This window comes from Phocoena phocoena, chromosome 4 (genome assembly GCF_963924675.1).
Source record: "Phocoena phocoena chromosome 4, mPhoPho1.1, whole genome shotgun sequence".
In the NCBI taxonomy this organism is placed as follows: Eukaryota; Metazoa; Chordata; class Mammalia; order Artiodactyla; family Phocoenidae; genus Phocoena; species Phocoena phocoena.
Window position 1 is genome coordinate 127,148,256 of NC_089222.1, and position 20,081 is coordinate 127,168,336.

Consider the following 20,081-nt stretch of genomic DNA (forward strand, 5'->3'; position numbering starts at 1 on the left):
AAATGACAGAATAAGTGAACCAATGTATCCTAAATCTAACGAAGTTGAGACTTTTTTTCACATGTACTCAGTGAAACCTCACACTGTGTCTCATGTCTTAACAGACAAATAAAACAACTAAAACAACTCTCAGGAACTTTGTGTAACTTACCCCAAATCGTGAACACTATAGCAATGCCAGGATTTGACCCAAAGGCACTCAGTGTCCAGGAAAAGCACAGACTAGTATAAAATAGTGATATTAGGCTTGGCTAAAAATGCTTTTGGTGAAAAAAGATGAAAGGATTCTTCCTACTGAACCAGATAATTTAAAGATAATTGGCTCCTTTTGCTATTGTTCTTTCAGGACCCTGAACTTTTTTCCACTAAACCACAACTTTCTTAAAATACAGCTTTAACTTATACTACTGTTATAGTATAGATATGCAAAATTTTTTAATCAACTGCTTCATGTCTTTCTGCTCCAAACAGACAGTGATACTCAACTGTGGGTTTAATAGACAAAAATATGTTTTCTACAAAAAAAAAAAAAATTACTTACAATGATATGTTCTTTAATAGTTGTTCTTGTTTTTTTTTTTTTTTTTTCCTCCTCTAGTTAGAAGATAGAATTAATCTTAGGAGTTCTGGCAATTTCTGAGCATTATTAACACACACATGCATCTAGTTATCTGACAATGGTCTTCTTGAATTCAGATACACTTTCAGACAGAAGACAGTGCTGAAAACCATTTTGGGGGAAAAAAAAATGAGTTTCCTCCTATTAAAAGGATAATTTTAAGTCAGTGCCTTTAAGGCCATGCTATTATGTGCATCTTTAAAAAGTGGGAGAATGTAATCTAAGGCCAGAGCTGATAAATTGGAGGGTCATCTGTCTGATAGGGCAAATAGAATTTTTTCAAAATTGTATTTGGAAAATGAGCAAAATATTTGGAATTCAGCTCCATCCAAAGGTGAAGAATATTCTTCAAAAGAATAACTGCAAATAGAAAGAAGGAAAGGCAATCTGCTTGTGCTTATTTTTAGCTGCCAGTTCATTATGCTGCATGACAAAATCACATGGAGATTTCAATCTGGCATACACACTCACTCTGTGTTTGGCAGTGTGTCCCTTGCCAGGAGTTTTCTGAGCAGAATTCTGATATGATGGGGCTTCCTTACTACCATGTAACACAAAAGGGAAGAAAAGAAAGAAAGAAAGAAAGAGAGAGAGAGAGTGGGAGGGAGGGAGGGAGGGAAAGGAAGAAAGGGAGAGAGAGAGAAAGGAAGACAGGAAGAGAAAGAAAGAAAGAGAAAAAGAGAAAGAAAGAAAGAAAGAAAGAAAGAAAGAAAGAAAGAAAGAAAGAAAGAAAGAAAGAAAGAAAGAAAAAGAAAGAAAGAAAGAAAGAGGAAGAAGAGAGGGAAGGAGGGAGGGTAGGAGGAAGAAAAAAATATATATATATATAATATTTCACCATGAGTGGGTATCACCACACTAATGAGACGTCGGCACAGCAATATCTGATAAGACTACAAATATATCTCAGAATTCACTTCCTTATACTTTCAATTTCTATTGACTAAGCAGCAAAACATCAGATTCATTTAAAACACACATTCCAGGAAACAAACTTTGATTTATGTTCTTGAAATTACATTTCCTTTCTATCTCTTAAATCGAGTTTTGAGTTTCTTTCTTAAGTTTACCCTGCACTGAGCATCCATCATATTCTCCCGGAGCTACACCCACAGTCTTTTATGGTGATTCAAAGTGACTAGCAAAAACCTCCCACGTATTGACTCTGTTTAACCAATATTAAAGGCATATTCAGGGAATCAGTCAATTTCCAGTTGGTGTATGTCTAGAAAATGTGAAACACTTTCTTTTCTTTACTTCTCAGAATTGAATACTATAGGATAGCTCTTGTGAGAAAAACATAAATCATAATTATTATATAGAAAGAATAACACAGGGCACCATATGGAACATAATCCCAAGTATTGGGAATTTTCTGTTAGCTGTGAGGAAATTCCAGAGCTAAATGCAATACCCAAAGTAACTGGGCCTCAACTCACATGGTTACAGTACCTGTACTTAGATGGAGTCAGATATGTCATAAACGATAAATAAACGCTTGTTGAATTGAGCTGAAGTAGCTCAGGGTTACTTTCTTCCCTTTCTCTGGTGATTCCCAATGCCAAAAATGGTATTTAGAGCAACAAAACTAGGGTAGTGTGTGGTATTTAGAGTGACCTCAGTGAGTTATGCTGAACAATGCATTGTTGCTTTTCACGAACACAGGTGAAATCTTCCCCGAAAAAAACTAACCCTGGGGCTTCCCCGGTGACGCAGTGGTTGAGAGTCCGCCTGCCGATGCAGGGGACACGGGTGTGTGCCCCGGTCCGGGAAGATCCCACATGCCGCGGAGCCGCTGGGCCCATGATCCATGGCCGCTGAGCCTGTGTGTCCGGAGCCTGTGCTCCACAACGGGAGAGGCCACAACAGTGAGAGGCCCGCGTACCGGAAAAAAAAAAAAAAAAAAGAGAAAAGGAAAGAAAACTAACTCTGAAAATGCAATAACCAAAGAATGCAGAAGTCAAATTTGAATATATGCAGAGGCTTTGTCATTCCAAGAAATTATGTGCACTGTGCAATTGTATTTATCCATCACCATAATCCTCTTAACTGAAGGAGCAAGATAAGTGAATAATGTTTGAGAAAATTTTGCACAGAGTACTGAGGAATATGCAACACAATAACCAATATTAGAATGAAAGTGAGAATGGAAATTGTCACTAATCTAAGACCCTAACTGAACAGCTTTAAAATAGATTGTTCTTGCAAAGTGTACAATGTGAAAATATTACCAAAATTTTTAAAATTTCCCTATTGTTGTTTTGAGTAACATCACTTATAGGAATTTATCCTAAAAATGATTTCTGATTCACCCAAAGACATTTTACAAAGCTCTTCTTCCCAACAACAGGAAATTGAAAGTAAACTAAATGCTGAAGAATAGATTATTTATTTCTGTGTAATCTTATAACTGTTAGGATCAGTATGTTTAAATGTACAAATAGATACTAAGTGAAAAGTGATATTTTAATATAGTTATATAATTAGAAAGATAAAACAATGTTTACAGTTGTTTAGACAATAGAGTTATGGGTAGTTTCACATACCATATCTATAATCAGAAAATTTTTGATAAAATATCATTTTACAGTGCAAACCAAGTTGCATAAGAAACTTACCATCTGAATGCATATGTAGTAATTTATTTTTGAAACATATACTCCATGAGACCAAGAGTTTCAGTGTGTTCATATTTGCATCCCAAGCTCCTAGCACTGTGCTCAGCCCATAGAAGGTGTTTAATAAATGTTGTTTGAGTGAACATAATCTATTGATCAATCAGAGATAAAATGAAGCTTTCAATTCTCTCTCCTGGAATTGTGCCGAATTCCAACAATTAGCTTTCCTTGTTTCAATAGTGCTGTCATTTCACAAATCACTCCTCCTCTCTAGTGGGGAAAAAATAAACACTATGGGCCTCCAATTCCTACTTATTTAAATTTTAATCCTTCCAAAATATAAAAGCAATGCATTTCATCTTAGTCTAATTTCTTTTCAGAAATGATATTTTGTGAAAAAGTGTATCTCAGTCAAGGATGAACAAAAACATTTTGATTATATTGGATTTATCATTATGGGTTCATCTATTCAGCTGCCCTTACTAAAAATAACAATCATAGTCTGTCCATATCTGCATGACCTTAGATAGTAATTTGAGAAATTTATCCAATGGCCATCTCTCTCTAAATATAAAAGTAATAAATTCTCCTTAAACTAACATCAGGTAATGAAATAAGCCTTTTTGAAACAACACCTCTGCCCTCCCCCACAAAACACACAATTTCTCCTGAGTGGCTTGGAAGAAAAATAGAAACTGTTATTATTATCCCAATAAAATAACATAAGTAGTATTGTATAATATTATTATAATACCAAGTATATGTTCAGCAAAATTACCTTGCCCCGAAGGACTTCACTTCAAGGAATATATTTTAATAACATTTATCTCATTGTAATACTTTCCTTTCAAGAGAGACTGCTCAATGTATTCATTACTTCTACATTTTGAAACACTGTCTCCAAGGAAAAAAGGAAACATGAATACAATCTATGGCAAAATGATAAGTAAAGGAAATTGACCTAGTTATGTCTGAATTATCACACAGGCTGCTCTTCGCACAGGAGTTGCCATCCCTGTGAAAGCCACACCTCTTAGTTGCAGGCACAGGGGGACGTCCACCAAAGCACAATTTAAGCCAAGAAGTTTTGTGTGATAAGCAAAAGCCTATAGATGAAACATACCCAGTCCTCCAAGTTATTTCAGAAATGTGTGTGTCAACGTCTCCAAAGGGAAAAATGCATAAGGAAACAACAGTTCTTAAAGTGTAGCCTACTTTAGTTCACTACAGTGCAGAATAGATATTTCTTTGATGCCTGATTCTGTAAGCTCAGTACCATCCACAGGGATTTCCAAGAAAAGAGGAGAAAAATCACAATTCTTTTGAGAAAAAGAATGTCCCCTTTCCTTAATAAACTTCAAAGACATCAGAGAAAAAATAAGAAATGGAGTATAGTTCCTATTGTCTCAATATAGCACTCATCTCTCTCTCTCTCTCTCTGTCAGACTCCTTTTACACTTATTCTTAAAAACAAGAATTAGAATCTTACCAGCTCTGGACATAGAATCTGTAAATTAAAAATATATAGTATCTAAAACTTTGTATTTTCTTCAAGAGCAAGGGAAGTCCCTCTTTCACATCTCTATTTACCAGAGGACAGAAGCTACTAAGTTCAAGCAGTCAGTATCATTATACCTTATTTTGAAACTTTCTGATTCAGTGATTCACTCATTTATTCATTCAACAAATTTTTACAGAGTGTCTATATATATTGTGAAATGTGTTCTTTACTGGGGATACAGTAGTTTAAAAAAAATGCTTGCTCTTATGTATCTTACATAGTAAAATAAACTAAAAAATAACATAAAAATAAGTTAATTGCATAGTTGTTAGAAGGAAGTACTATTTTTAAAAAACAGGAACAGAACAGAGAGACCAGAAGTAGATCCACATATATATAGTCAACTGATTTTTGACAAAGAAACAACAGCAATACAATGGAGCAAAGATAATCTTTTCAACAAATGTTGCTGGAACAAATGGATATCCACATGCAAAAAAAGGAAAAGAAAAGAAAAGAAAAAGAAATGAACGTAGACACAAACCTTACACCCTGCATAAAAATTAACTCAAAATGGATAACAAACCTAAATGTAAAACAGCACAAAACTTTAAAACCCCTAAAAGATAACATAGGAGAAAACGTAGATGAACTTTGGTGTGGTGATAACTATTTATTTTTTTTATTTTTATTTTTTTAAACATGGAACACTTCATGAATTTGCACATCATCCTTACACAAGGGTCATGCTAATCTTCTCTGTATCGTTCCAATTTTAGTGCATGTGCTGCTGAAGTGAGCATGGCAATAACTTTTTAGATACAACGCCAAAGGCACACCCCATGAAAAGGAATAATTGATAAGTTGTACTTCATTAAATTTAAAAATTTCTGCTCAGTGAAAGACAATGTCAAGATAATAAGAAGAAAAACCACAGACTGGGAAAAACTATTTGCAAAGGACACATCTGATGAAGGACTGTTATCCAAAATAGGCAAAGAACTTTTAAAACTCAACAGTAAGAAAACAAACAAGCTGATTAAAAAATGGGCCAAAAACCTTAACAGAAACCTCACTAAAGAAGATATACAGGGGCTTCCCTGGTGGTGCAGTGGTTAAGAATCTGCCTGCCAATGCAGAGGACACAGGTTCAAGCCCTGGACCGGGAAGGTCTCACATGCCACGGAGCAACTAAGCCCGTGCACCACAACTACTAAGCCTGCGCTCTAGAGCCTGCAAGCCACAACTACTGGGCCCACGAGCCACAACTACTGAAGCCCATGTGCCTAGAGCCCGTGCTTCACAACAAGAGAGGCCATCACAGTGAGAAGCCTGTGCACCACAACAAAGAGTAGCCCACACTCACCACAATTAAAGAAAGCCTGCACGCAGCAACAAAGACCCAACGCATCCATAAATAAATAAATAAATTTATATTTTATAAAAGAAGATATACAGATGGCAAACAAACATACAAAAAAAGATATTCCACATCATAAGTCTTGAGGGAAGTGCAAATTAAAACAACAATGAGATACCACTACACATCTATCAGAATGGCCCAAATCCAGAACGCTGGCAGCACCAAATGCTGGAGAAGATGTAGAACAACAGAATTCTCATTCATTGCTAGTGGGAATGCAAAATAGTTCAGATACTTCAGAAGAGAGTTTGACAGTTTCTTACAAATGTAAACATTCTCTTACCGTATGATTCAGCAGTCACGCTCCTTGGTATTTACCCAAAGGACTTAAAAACATGTCCACACAAAAACCTGCCCACAGATGTTTATAGCAGCTTTATTCATAATTGCCAAAATGTGGAAGCAACCAAGATTTCCTTCAGCAGGTGAATGGATAAACTGTGGTTCATCTAGACAATGGAATATTATTCAATGTGAAAAAAAATGAGCTATCAAAAAAGGAAAAGACATGGAGAAAATTTAACTGCATATTACTAAGTGAAAGAAGTGAATCTGAAAAGGCTACATACTGTATGATTCCGACTATATGTTATTTTGGAAAAAGGAAAACTATGGAAACAGTAAAAAAAAAAAAAAAATCAGGGGTTGATGGAGAGGAGGAGTGTGATGAATATATAGCGCAGAGAGGATTCTTAGAGGAGTGAAAATATTCTGTGTGATGCTGTAATTAGAGATACATGTTATTATACTTTTGTCCAAACCCATAGAATGTACAACACCAAAAATGACATATAATGTTGTAATGTAAACTATGAACTTCGGGTGATAATGATGTCTCAGTGAAGGTTCATCAGTTGTAACAAATGGTACCACTCTGGTGGAGATGTTGATAATGAGGGAGCCTGTGCGTGTGTGAGGGGGCAGGGAGTAATGTGAGGTATGTCTCTACATTCCCCCTTAGTTCTAATGTGAACTTTAAACTGCTTTTCTAAAAAAAATGTCTTAATTAAAAGAAATAATAATAAGTACAAAAGCAGATCAGAGAGAGTGATTGGGAATTTTGAAAGGAATGGCTGTGGTAATGCTCACTAAGAATGTGACATCTGGCCAAGAAAATGAAGGAAGCGATAGAATGATCCATGCAGCTGCCTGAGGGAAAAAAGTTCCAGTCAGAGGAAGCAGCTAAAGCAAAGTCCATGAGGTGCGAACAGGCTGACATCTTGGGGAACAGCAAGAAATCCAGTGCAACTAATAAAGAATGAGCCAGTGAGAGAGTATAAAGCAATGCAGTGGGAAAGGTAACAGAGTCCAGATCATACAGGACTCTGTGGACCCTTTGTCAAGATGAGGAAGTTTCCTTCTACTCCAGGTTTACTGAGAGGTTTTTTTATCATGAATGGATGTGGAGTTTTGTAAAATAATTTTGTGCATAAAATAGAGAAGATTATGTATTTTTTTATTCTGTTGATATGGTAAATTATAGTCACTGATTTTGGAATGTTGAAACTGTTTTCCATTCCTGGGAGAAACCCCATTTGGTCATGATATATATTTCATTTTTATATATTACAGGATTCAATTTGTTTAAATTTCCTGATAATCTTTATCTATGTTCACAAGGGTTACTGACTGTAGTTTCTTATAGGTAGTCTACTGTGTTTTATCTAAACTGATGGACTTGCCTTTTATATGTGATGTAATTATTGATATAGTTGGATTTCAACCTATCATCTTGCTTTCTGTTTTTTTATTTGCTACCTCTGTTATTTATTCCTTTATTCCTCTTTCCCACCTTCTTCTGTATTAATTATTATTTATTTTTCTTTTTTATCTCTACTATTGGCTTAATAACTATGTCACTTTTTAAAAATTTTAGTGAATTTCTCAAGGGTGTATAATAAACATTTTTAACTTAGTACTATCAAATATTTTTACACCATTCATGTATACTTCCACTTCCTCTTTCCCACCTTTTGAACTATTTTTCATACATTTTACTTCTACATATGTCATAAACTCAGAGTACTTTATTACAATTTGTCTTTAAAATTGATTATCTTTTAAAGAGTTTAATGTTAAATTTCCATCAGATTTCATACTTCTGTGTGAGGAATTTCTTTGCATGTATCTTGCATTACAGGTCTCTGGCAACAAATTCTCTTGGTCTTTGTTTGAAAAAGTATTTATTATGCCTCCATTTTTGAAAGATATTTTCATTAGATATAGAAATCCAGTTGACATTATTGTTTGTTTCAGCATTTTAAACATTCCCATTCAACTGTCTTCTGTCCTGTAAAATCTTTGATGAAAACTCTGAGTATTTCTTACCTTTGGTCCTCTCTACATAATGCTTCACTCCCACCCCACCCCCATAGGCTCCCTTTAAGTTTTCTTTTTATCTTTGGTTTTTAGAAGATTGACTATGATGTGTCTGTGTGAAGTTGTTTTCATTTTTGTTGTTTGTTTTATTTTGTTTTGATATCTGTATTGCTTAGGGCTATCTGGGCTTCTTGGATCTGGGGTTGCCTGTCTTTCATTAATGCTGGAAAATGTAACATATTATACCACCTGGTCCCTCCCCTGCCCTCTTTGATTTATTGCCTGTCTTTGGATCAATTTTCTGGGCTCAAATCCTTATTTCTTATAGTACAGGTGCAAGAATAGATTTAAAAATCTAAATTCAGCCTCTACTTAGGTACTCCAACCTCACCCTTCTTAGTATCGCTGCTTTTTGAGTCTCAGTTAGTGCATGTGATGCATAGGTTCCCAGATTCTTTAGCTCTGAAATGAGAATCATGTCTATACGTTAATGTTCCTGGGAAAAAAAATTAGGTTATTCAATATTTATTAGATGACATAGTCTTTTGCACAAGACCTGCTAATTCTATTTATTTGAACTGGCCAAAGCTCTTTGGGTAAAATTCCACACAACTGCTATTCTATAAAAGCCATTGAATAAAAAATTAAATTGTTATCCTGTGAATATGCTGATTTTACTAAATATTTGCATCCATCAGAAGAGTCAAGGTTATGCTTTGCAATAACTCCAAATTCAGTGACTTAGAATTATAACTGTTTTGCTATACCTCGCTCTGCTGTACATCATCTCATTCAGGACACCACACTGCAACTCAGTTGCTTCCACAATTGCCAAGACTGAAAAAAGGGACATGGTGAATCATGCACTAGACATTAAATCTCCCACCTGCAAGTGACACCCATTACTTCCACCCATTTCAATGATCAACTAAGTCACATGACCACACCTAACTTCAAGAAATGCCAGGAGAAATTTTTGCTTACATTAATTGCTGTTTTTCTATAAGTTAAAAAAACTAATCATGAAAATTTTCATCATTACCTTAATCTGATAGCAATAATTAGTAAGTATATGCAATATTATTTTTGATATTTAGTCAGATAGCATTATAGTAACTATTATGCCCATATTCCTTTCTAAATAAAAAAAAATAGTTTCCTTGTCTTCTGTATATTCCAGAGTTTCATAGGGAATTTAGTTATCTCTGAGATCTGCATTTTTTTTGTCCATAATGTTTCTTTTCTTTGGGTGGTCAGAAATAAATGCATCTGGATCTAGCCTTTATCATCAGTTATTTTAATTTCTTAATCATCTAATTTCTTAATCATCTGTTCTGGGAAAATACAGTTTTCCTTTAGTGTTTATTTTTCCTGCCCTGAGAACTGTTTGTTTCTAGCATCTGTTCCTCTGCCTTCCTCTGTCAACACAGAAGCAGGCAAAGCTTTGGGGATTTGGCAACACCTTCATCTGCTGCAAATCCATTGCTCTTGCCATGTTTTATTGCTACAGTCCCTGGAAAACAGTTGCTAAAGTAATGCACTGACTGGGACTGGACATCCAAAGGGTAAACTTAACATTTTCTCATCAAACCAGAAAGTGCTGCTCTGTGTTGGGGAAGAAGATCCATCATTTGACCACTGGAACCTATTTTGACAGGCCCCTCCTTCCAGAAGAGAGTGTCAGAATTGAAAAGTTTGCTGAGGATATGTGCACTTCAGTTCTTCTTTAAGTACTGTGAGATTTAAGATTTATTAGGCTTCTTTCTTCAACCTTCATCTTGGATTCCATTTGAGCATTTGCAAGGCTTATAATAAATTAACCAGGGACTTCCCTGGTGGCACAGTGGTTAAGAATCCACCTGCCAATGCAGGGGACACAGGTTCGAGCCCTGGTCCAGGAAGATCCCACATGCCGCGGAGCAACTAAGCCGGTGCCCCACAACTACTGAGCCTGTGCTCTAGAGCCCACGAACCACAACTACTGAGCCCACGAGCCATAACTAATGAGCCCACGTGCCACAACTACTGAAGCCTGAGAGCCTAGAGCAGATTCTCCTCAACAGGAGAAGCTACCGCAATGAAAAGCCTACACACCACAATGAAGAGTAGTCCCCACTCGCCGCAACTAGAGAAAGCCCGCATGCAGCAATGAAGACCCAACACAGCCAAAAATAAAATTAAATAAATAATTTTTTTAATTCAAAAATTAATTAATTAACCAACTCTTCACTACATACCCACCTCAATTCAAATATGCTTTCCATCTACTCCGCCTCTTGTATACGTGTCATTCATCTCCTTCACGCTATTAGCACTTTTCATTTGGTGACTTATGACTTCCAGTCCAGTGTTTTTCCACTACTATATAGGCAGAGGGCAGCCTTAACTTTTGGGAATTATTTAACTTCATTTATCTTGTCATGCTTCCCATTTCCTCCCTGTGTATTTACTCCACATCATTTGGTTTTCTGTTTCAAACCAGAGGAACACATGACACTTCTATTTTTTAGCTGCTTCTCAAGAGGGCATTTTAACTAATTTTTCAGAGATTTGAGAATAATTGACAGCAGAGTAGTATATTCATCCTGAGACTCAAAGTAATCTAATGGTTTTGTTTTGTATTTTTATTGTTTTCATAATGGGATGAAACAGAAAAACTTCAAAACATTATTCCTAAAGATATGTACAATAATACTGATGAAAGATGAACAAAAATTCAGAGTAAATATACAAGGTACATGTGCATTATTTTAACAATGCATTTCACTCTAATTTTTTTATAACTATTACATCATATATTTTAGCTTTTATCCTTATAAGTGCTTGAAAACCACTAGAGAATTTCATACCAACTTTGACTCCTAAGAAAATGGTTCATCTTACAAAAATATATGCAAACCCATTTCACTGGCTCATTCCTTTCCTGCCAGCATGACTTCATTAAAGTGCTGCCCTGTGGGAACATCGTCCCTGACTTCTCAGCTTGAGAACTGTGGCTTCTACATCAGGTAAGGACTCATGAAATCATCCTTCTTCCAACAAGCTTTTTTCAATGATGAGTGAAGAGCATGTTGCCTTCCTCCATCACACTGAACCAGCATATGGGTCTCGAAGGGAGTTTTGGCTGGCAGTTCCGTCTTGCTATCCATATAGATCACTCCTTTTCCCTTTAAGGATTTACTCAAAATTCATCTTCTCAGGGACACCTCTCTTACCGTGCTTTAAAGTTGCTAACCTCCATTTTCCATATGGTAAACCCAACCCCTTACCACATCGTGCTGCCATTTTTTAAATTATATTTATCACCATCTGTGTCAGGTCATGTCTTTCTGGAAGCAGGCACCAAGACACAGTTAGAAGCACAAGTAATTCAATTGGCGGTATTTCTGTGGAAGATAAGGAGAAAAGGAGCAGGTGTAGGTAAGCCACAATGCAGGTCTGACAGGTATTGGAGAAGAGGGAGGGAAAGAGAGGGTTGAACAGAGCTTTAGACTAAAGTGCAACCCTGGGAAGTTCTTGACCAGCCCAACAGAGAGCTCCAGAGCAAAGATGGCTTGTTAGAGGAGAGTTGTGATGGGCAAAAGTGGACACGCCCTACTTCCCCAGATGCCCGGTCATTGGCTGGTGCTGTCCACTCATGGCTCCAGGGTGGATGCAGATTCCAAGGGCATTGTTTCTGGAGGCTGTAGGCCGACTGCAATTTTTGCAGCAGATTTTCTCTTGAAGGGAGATACTAGTGACACACATCTAGGGCCGCCATATCTTCTGAGTATATATTATGTATTTATTAAATTTTTGTCTGTCTTTCTCACTAACACCTAATAGGTACTCAAAAAAAAATAACTCTCTCTCTATATATTTATACACACATATATGTTAAACAAATATGCGAATGAATGAATAAAATGAGTCTGGTAGATAGTCATTATTAGTGAAATGAGTCACACAGTAAAATGATGCAATGCATCATGATTAATTTAACTTCTAGTTATTTTTATAATTAAAATAAATGTTGAAAATTATGACCATTAATGAAATAGATTTTGAGTTTCCTTAAGACAGATAGTCAATCATTATTTTTATATTTCTACATATCACTTGATATAAACTCTATAAAGTTTAACACATGTGGAAACTAACAAATGATATTTCAATATTGCAATGAAAATATCCCCTCCTTTTTAAAGATGCAAGTGCCAGCTGTAACTTTGCAGGCTTCACCTCCTGCATCATATTTATTTTCATGAGTAATACCAGAAGATTTCACAGCTTCAGGTATATTGTATACTGGATCAATGGTGGAAGTCCTCTCCAAAAGAGCTGTCATACTACATCTTATCTACACATGTAATTGAAGAGCAAAGGAGCAAATTCCCCCTTAGAGGAAAATGAAATCTCTGGAGGGTAATGTACTTAGACAAAACTTAGGAAGTGGCTTAAATCACACTGCATGTGGATTACACAGTAAAGAAGGATTGCTGATGAGATTCAAGGGCTCATACCTTTGAGCCAGCTGTGTTCAATTAAACTGGGCTTCTTGAGATTGGAAAGTGATATCAGTAAGATGCCTATGGGGAGGTTTAGCAGTCACAGTGCCTCGAGAATTCACTGATAAACAGTGCACTGGTCTTAACAAATGAGATAAGGATTAAGAGTGGACCTGAAAGCTGAATTGTACATTTGTAGGCTGAGCATTGCAAAGTTCAGCTATACAGAGGAACTTGTGTAAGAACAGATGTGCCAAAAACAAACTGTGTAGAGCAAGACTCTAGAACTCCAGACTCTGAGACTAACAAGGAGCTCATCACCATAAGGAAGGGATAAACTAATCACTTCTAAAGTACATTGTTTTCCTGCTTTTACGGTGAATAATGAAGAAAGTGAGAATGCAAGTGAATAAGTTTGACATTTCCCAATCTCCTATAAATAGTTCTTTAGACAGTTAATCAACCTTTAACCTGTATATTAGGTTCTAGAGAGAAACAGAACTAATAGAATATATATAGATATACATAAGGTGGGATTTATTATAGGAATTGGCTCATGATTATGGAGGCTGAGAAGTTCCATGGTCTGCCATCTGCAAGCTGGAGAACCAGGAAAGCCAGTGGTACAGTTCCAGTCCCAAACGAAAGCCCCAGGAGCCAGGGGAGCCAATGACATGCATCCTCGTCTGAGTCTGAAAGACAGAGAATTAGGAGCACAGATGTTAGAGGTCAGAAGATAGATGTCTCAGCTCAAGCAAAGAGCAAATTCTCCCTTCCTCTGCTTTCTTGTGTTCTATTCAGGCCCTCAGTGGATTGTATGATGCCCACACGCATTGGGGAGTGTCATCCTTAGTCTACAGATTCAAATGCTAATCTCTGCTGGAAGCACCCTCACAACCACACCCAGAAATAATGTTATGCTAGCTATCTGGGCATCACTTAGCTCAGCCAAGTTGACACATAACCATCATAACTTGTAAGATGTTATTTTCTTGATGATCCAAATGTTCTAAGACTTAGGGTTTATAATGAAAGCGTGTAATGTTTTTCCACTTGATTGCTTATATTAATTAACTTAAATGCTCATTTAAGAAATTCACTTCTTAAAAAGTTTTAAAACATTGATGTGTTCTTTTAAATTGAGACTATGGAAATTTACAGACCAGATTTTACTATCTATAAGTATGACTTTTTCTTAAAAATAAAGCACTCATATAAAGTTTTCCCTCAAACCTAAAGACAAAATAATTTCAGTTCAGATTATTTGCATTTTATAATGGTTTTAGTCATTTAAAAAGCCTAAAATTGGAAAACTTTCCCTCATTAAATGAACTTTTTCTCAAGACACATTTAATATACTTTTTAAGGAATACACTTCAATTTTTAGCTTTGTCTACCATGAATAATAGTACCAGCTGAATTCAGTTCCATCTCCGCCTCAGGCACACTGTGAATTTGAAGTCCTTGCCATTTCTCATTCTCTTTAAGTTAAAAATGGACTTGAAATGTCATAAGAATTTCAAACCTAGGTAGAAACTGTCTTGCCTGGCACCTACAGTGCCACTATGTCCTGTGAAAGATTCAACCATAGAATTCTTACAAATGATCCTATAAATCTGTGATTTAAGGTAGCACATTTTAAAAGAATAAAAATTAACAATTAAATTAAGCAGAATTGCAGAAAATCTTTTGTACTCTTTTGTAGATACGAATTTAACCAGTCTTCATTTGGGGGAGATGGAAGATAAACAAATCAATTATATTGTATATATTAGTTCAAAAATCTTGCTGTTATAAATACTTTATAAAATTGTTATCTTGAAATAACAACCAAAAAGTTAACTATAGAGGCAATACTTGTATTTAAAATGTTACCAGTAAGCTAATATTTTATCATATAAAAAATTTAAAAGAATTGAAAAGAAATATCTAAGATCCCCATGTGTAAATGAGCAAAACACATTGATACAAAGTAAGATATACAGATTAAAACAAAATTTGTGGGGTATATTTAGTATCACTAAAGTTATGTAAATGGAAATGAGAGCAATTATGATGTTATATTTTGCTAACATAATTAGGAATAGTCAAAACTCTGGGCCCCAAAATCAAATGCCAATGAAGATAAAAATCACTACACTTCCGGGAAATTACTATACTTATTTTGTAGCCAACCAAGTGGAAAAATTAGCAAATTATATCGTATCTACTCTAAGGAAAATAAAAATAATTTTTAAAGCACACATGTATACATGTGCGACAAAATTGGATTTGATAAAAAGAAAAATATCAAGTTGTTATAATAGTTATTCTAGTTTGGTGGAATTAATAGGCTTCTTTTTTAAAAATCATGCATATATTTGTTACATGAATATATTTGTTATTTAATATTAACTAAAATATAATTTGAAGTTTGTAAAAGTATGATCAAGGGAGGTAGGGTATCTTAATTTAAAAAAGTAGTCTTACCAAATGTAAAATAGATAGCTAGTGGAAAGCAGCCTCCCCTGTGGGAGGTCTGCTCAGTGCTTTGTGACCACCTAGAGGGGTGGGATAGGGAGGGTGGGAGGGAGACGCAAAAGGGAGGAGGTATGGGGATGTATGTATAAGTATAGCTGATTCACTTTGTTATACAGCAGAAACTAACACACCATTGTAAAGTAATTATACTCCAATAAAGATGTTAAAAATAAAAAAGTAGTCTTATTAAGATTTTGGAAACAAGGGTTTTTATTATTTTTAATTGACTTTACTGTTGTTATAATATCTTTTAAACAAGAAATTACATTGATAAATATATTTTTCCTACTTGCTATGTTTTTATATGATTTATTGACAAATGTATATATATTTTAGTAGATTCACCCAAATCCTGTCATGAATAAGGTTTCTGTGTGCTAGTGTTATTTGACTCTGTAAGAACTAATTTATTTTTAATTTTATAGATTTCATTATTCCACATGCCTTTGACTTGTGAAATGTGCAGCATGAAATTTTGGGGGGTAAGATTTCTCTATTTAAATTATATATTTTTCAGGAAAGCAAAAGGTTTACTTTTTTTTTCAAAAGTTGTAATGTGTTAGAGAAGGCAAAAGGTAGTGCAAAAAGACTGAATTAAAAAATGTTGATTCACTAATATTTGAAGCAAAACACAGCCTACACTGGATATTGGCTGCTGATTTGGGATAAGCTTTATCGCACCCCAATTTCAAACACTTCAGTTACTTCATAGCAACAAGAAGCATTTATTGAGCCTTCTTCTGTGGCTGGCACTTTACAGCTCTTCTCACATTGAATCCTCATCTCAGCCCTATGAGGTGAGTCTATTTTGATTCCCATTTCATATACGAAGAAACTTAGTATCCAAGAGATTTAGTGATTTGTCCAAGAATGTGCAGGAGGGGAACAAAGGACCTGAGGGGCAAATGCAGGTCAATCTGATCCTGGACCTGGAGTCTTGACTGAAAACTCCCTTCATCTCTTTACATTTCCATGTCACTTCTCTTTGCCCGGGTATGTGCTTCAGCCAATCCCTCATCCCATAACTATCAGTTTGAGGTCACTCCTAGTTTGACAGATTCTTTTGGGGGAGAGACATGTGAGCATATTCTCTTGCCCCAATTTACTTTTCTACTGGCTTCTGCCTTAATTTACCAGCTTAGATTCTGACCCATATAGGGTCAGGCACAGGATGTAAGAGGATTAGAGGAGAGTGGGTACGATTTTAGGGAACTGGTGCTGTCTGGCTCTATAAGAGTGTCCTCTGAGTTTGGCAAACACTCAAGTCTGAATCTTCCTTCTCAAAGGCTGGGGGAGCGGCTCAGTTCTCCAACTGCAATTCTCTTAAAGCAGTCGTGCGCCCTCTACTGGCTGCTCTCTGTTTCTGCCTCGGTTTCTGGGCGTTGTTTATTCCTCCAGAGGATGCTCTTGGAGGCTGTTTCAGTGTGGGCACAGAAAACACAGACATTCACTTCACCAAGTCATCACCAACGCAATGAACCCTGTCTCTTTCTACTCACTCTCTTGACAGATCTAGACACACCTCCCACTGCAGACTTAGGTTCCCCAAACCCAGGAGACACATACAAAGTCCTCAACTCTCCTGGTGAGTTTCTTCATCACCTCTCTCTTAGAATCGGATAAAGGGAGAATATCTCCTTCTTATTCATGCTGGGGGCTGAGGGCAGCGACAGGGAGGGGCACACGCATTTCAACAACTCTGCAAATAATTGTATTACTAAATACTCCTTTTAATGCTTTTACTGCTAGTGGTTGGTAAACCCTGACCCAGGCCCCACCTTATGATAAGTGAGTGCTCTGGACCTACTGTATTGCTCTTCCTTTTGTGACTCAAGGGACACGGAGATCCTAGGAATTCCATTTTAACAATTTAATGCATATCACAACCTATTTATTTGCAGTAACCCTATCCTGTCCTGTATCAGTTTACTGTATGACACCAGGTCCTGACTTTTCTGCTCTCACACCTTTCCCTTCACTCGGAATTAACAGCACAAAGGTGGGATTTTTTAAATGTATTCTCAGTGCCTCGTCCAGAGCTTTTTACATTCTCAGTAATTGCTGGAATGAAAGAATGAGTCCCTTGCAAAAACAAGGGGGGGTAACTCAATTTCCCCCGGTCAGCTTCCTCTAACCTCTAGCTCACGTCCTCCACATCCTATGGTCTCAAACATCTACTTTTAAACGTTAAAATGCATTAATAGACTCAGTCTTCTAATACTACCTTGAGAAATTATAGAAAAATATATACCATCACAGCTATCCAGAAGTGGAAATGATACCTTCATTACCAACGAGGTATCTGTTGCTAGATTTTTTTTTTTTTGGCTGAGTTGGGTCTTTGTTGCTGCACACAGGCTTTCTCTAGTTGTGGTGAGCGGGGGCTACTCCTCGTTGTGGTGCGTGGGCTTTTCATTGCAGTGGCTTCTCTTGTTGCAGAGCACAGGTTCTAGGCACACAGGCTTCAGTAGTTGTGGCTCGCAGGCTCTAGAGCACAGGCTCAGTAGTTGTGGTGCACGGGCTTAGTTGCTCCACGGCATGTGGGATCTTCCCGGACCAGGGCTCTAACCCGCATCCCCTGCATTGACAGGCAGATTCTTAACCACTGTGCCACCAGGGAAGCCCTGTTGCTAGATATCTTTAACCAGGGTTTAATAATCATATGTGAACTATACTTTAGAACTAAATGATTCTGTAAGACTATAAAAATATTACTTATTTTTGATAGTCTGAACTATCTGGATAGTCTGGATTGAGAAATGAATTAATGCATATATGGTAGGTAACCTAAAAAATGGCCTCCACTAGCTTCTGCTTCCTGGTATTCATTCCTTTCCTTGTGTAATGGGGGGAGGGGGGTCCCTAATGACCTTCTTCAAAAAATAGGATATGACAAAGTGTCCGGATGTTAGTCCTGAGATTAAGTTACAAAAAGAACGGGCTTCCATCTTGGGCTCTCTTTCTCACTCTTGTTTACTCACTCTGAGGGAAACCATCTGCTATGTCGTGAGCTACCCTAAGGAGGGGTCTACATGACAAGGAACTAAGGGTGGCCTCTGGGAAGGAATAAGTAAGGAAATGGGGCCCTCTGTCCCATAACCTGTTAGTAACTAAATGCTGCCAACAACAACTCGAGTGAATTTAGAAGGAAATCTTGCTGCCCCACTCTCATCCCACTAGTGGAGCCTTCTGAGAAAAGCAGAGCTCCATCCTACGCCTTGATTGCAACCCTTTGAGAGACCCTGAGGGGTCCCCAGCTAAGCTACACCCAGCTCCCTAATCCACAGAAATTGTGAGACAATAAATACTGCTTCAAGCTGCAATACTTTGAGGTGATAGCTAGGCAGCAATAAAAAGTAATAAAAATTTATACATAAATATATAAATAAGCTGTGATCCACGTAGTTTGCTTAGTCAATAGAACATATACATTTCCATCTTAATTTATTAAGATTTATATTTTAAGAAGTGCTGAAATCAAAAAAATTTTACATTTCATTTTCAGTCTACCAAAAACTTGCTATAAACGAAACACCCAATTAAATGAATATTTTGAATAATAGGTTGTTTAATCAACAAGGAATCAGCAATATGAATAATTTTGTAAATGTATCTAGTATTCTGTGGTCTCCAAAGGTTCATATCATAGAGTATTTTTCTAATCCTTTAATAGTTCTATAATGAAGATGTTATTTTGTTTATGTACAGGCAAGAATAAATCTCAAAGATTGTGACTGCATGCTTTCATGATTCACACATTTTTTTTTGTTTACCTGGAAAGTCCTGCATGCCACCTTTATCCAACAAACTCCTCCTCATGCTTCAAAACCCAGTTTTACTCTGTCTTTCTCTTGATGTGTCCCCTGACTACCGCAGAATTAAATTCTCCCATCATTTTCATGCATATATTTCTGCTAGAGCTTTCACAGTATCATAATTTCTTTTGCATGGTGGAATCTTCTTTACTGACTGTAAAAGTCAATTGGTCAAGAGCATTATTAATTTTCATATCCTTAACACATAGTACAATATCTGATATAGAGCAAGTGCTTAATAAATGATTCTCACATTATTGAAAAGTATAAATTGTGCACTCTCAATGGGAATGATATCACTGCCAACAGGGACAAAAATTGGCTCTTGGGGAGGGACTAAAAAAACCTCATATACTATATACATAATATACAATTATTGATGTACTATAGTACATAAGCAGACAAACAGTGTATCTGTGAAATGAACATTTCAGTGAAGATGGGCTAATTAAGATAAAATGTTTAATAAGTCTCCTTGGAAGAGCAATAATGAGAAAAAGTTGAAAAACACTGTATTAAATGAATTGGGTAAATTTACAGAGGCAGGACTCCAAAGCAGATTTTCTGATTGAGTTCAATCTTCTTTCTTTCACAGCATAACCACTTCAGCAGTTAAAAGAAAAAAAAAACAGAGAGAAGTTTTACAAACATACCTCCTTTGAAAACCAAGGTAACACATAAGATTTACTTACATGAGGATATTTCTGTGTATTTTATTTTCTTGTTATTTGGTTTCACTATTTAAAACCAAATCACTCAAAATCTACTATCCATGTTGTATA

At 36.3% G+C, this 20,081-nt stretch overlaps 1 non-coding gene across 1 annotated transcript; it reads right to left on the bottom strand.

The window, feature by feature from the left end:
- Positions 1-5,431: 5,431 nt before the first annotated feature.
- LOC136123018 (U6 spliceosomal RNA) lies at positions 5,432-5,538 on the bottom strand. Its single transcript, XR_010655899.1, has one exon. It is a non-coding gene; the product is annotated as a U6 spliceosomal RNA (small nuclear RNA).
- Between the last annotated feature and the right edge of the window lie 14,543 nt (positions 5,539-20,081).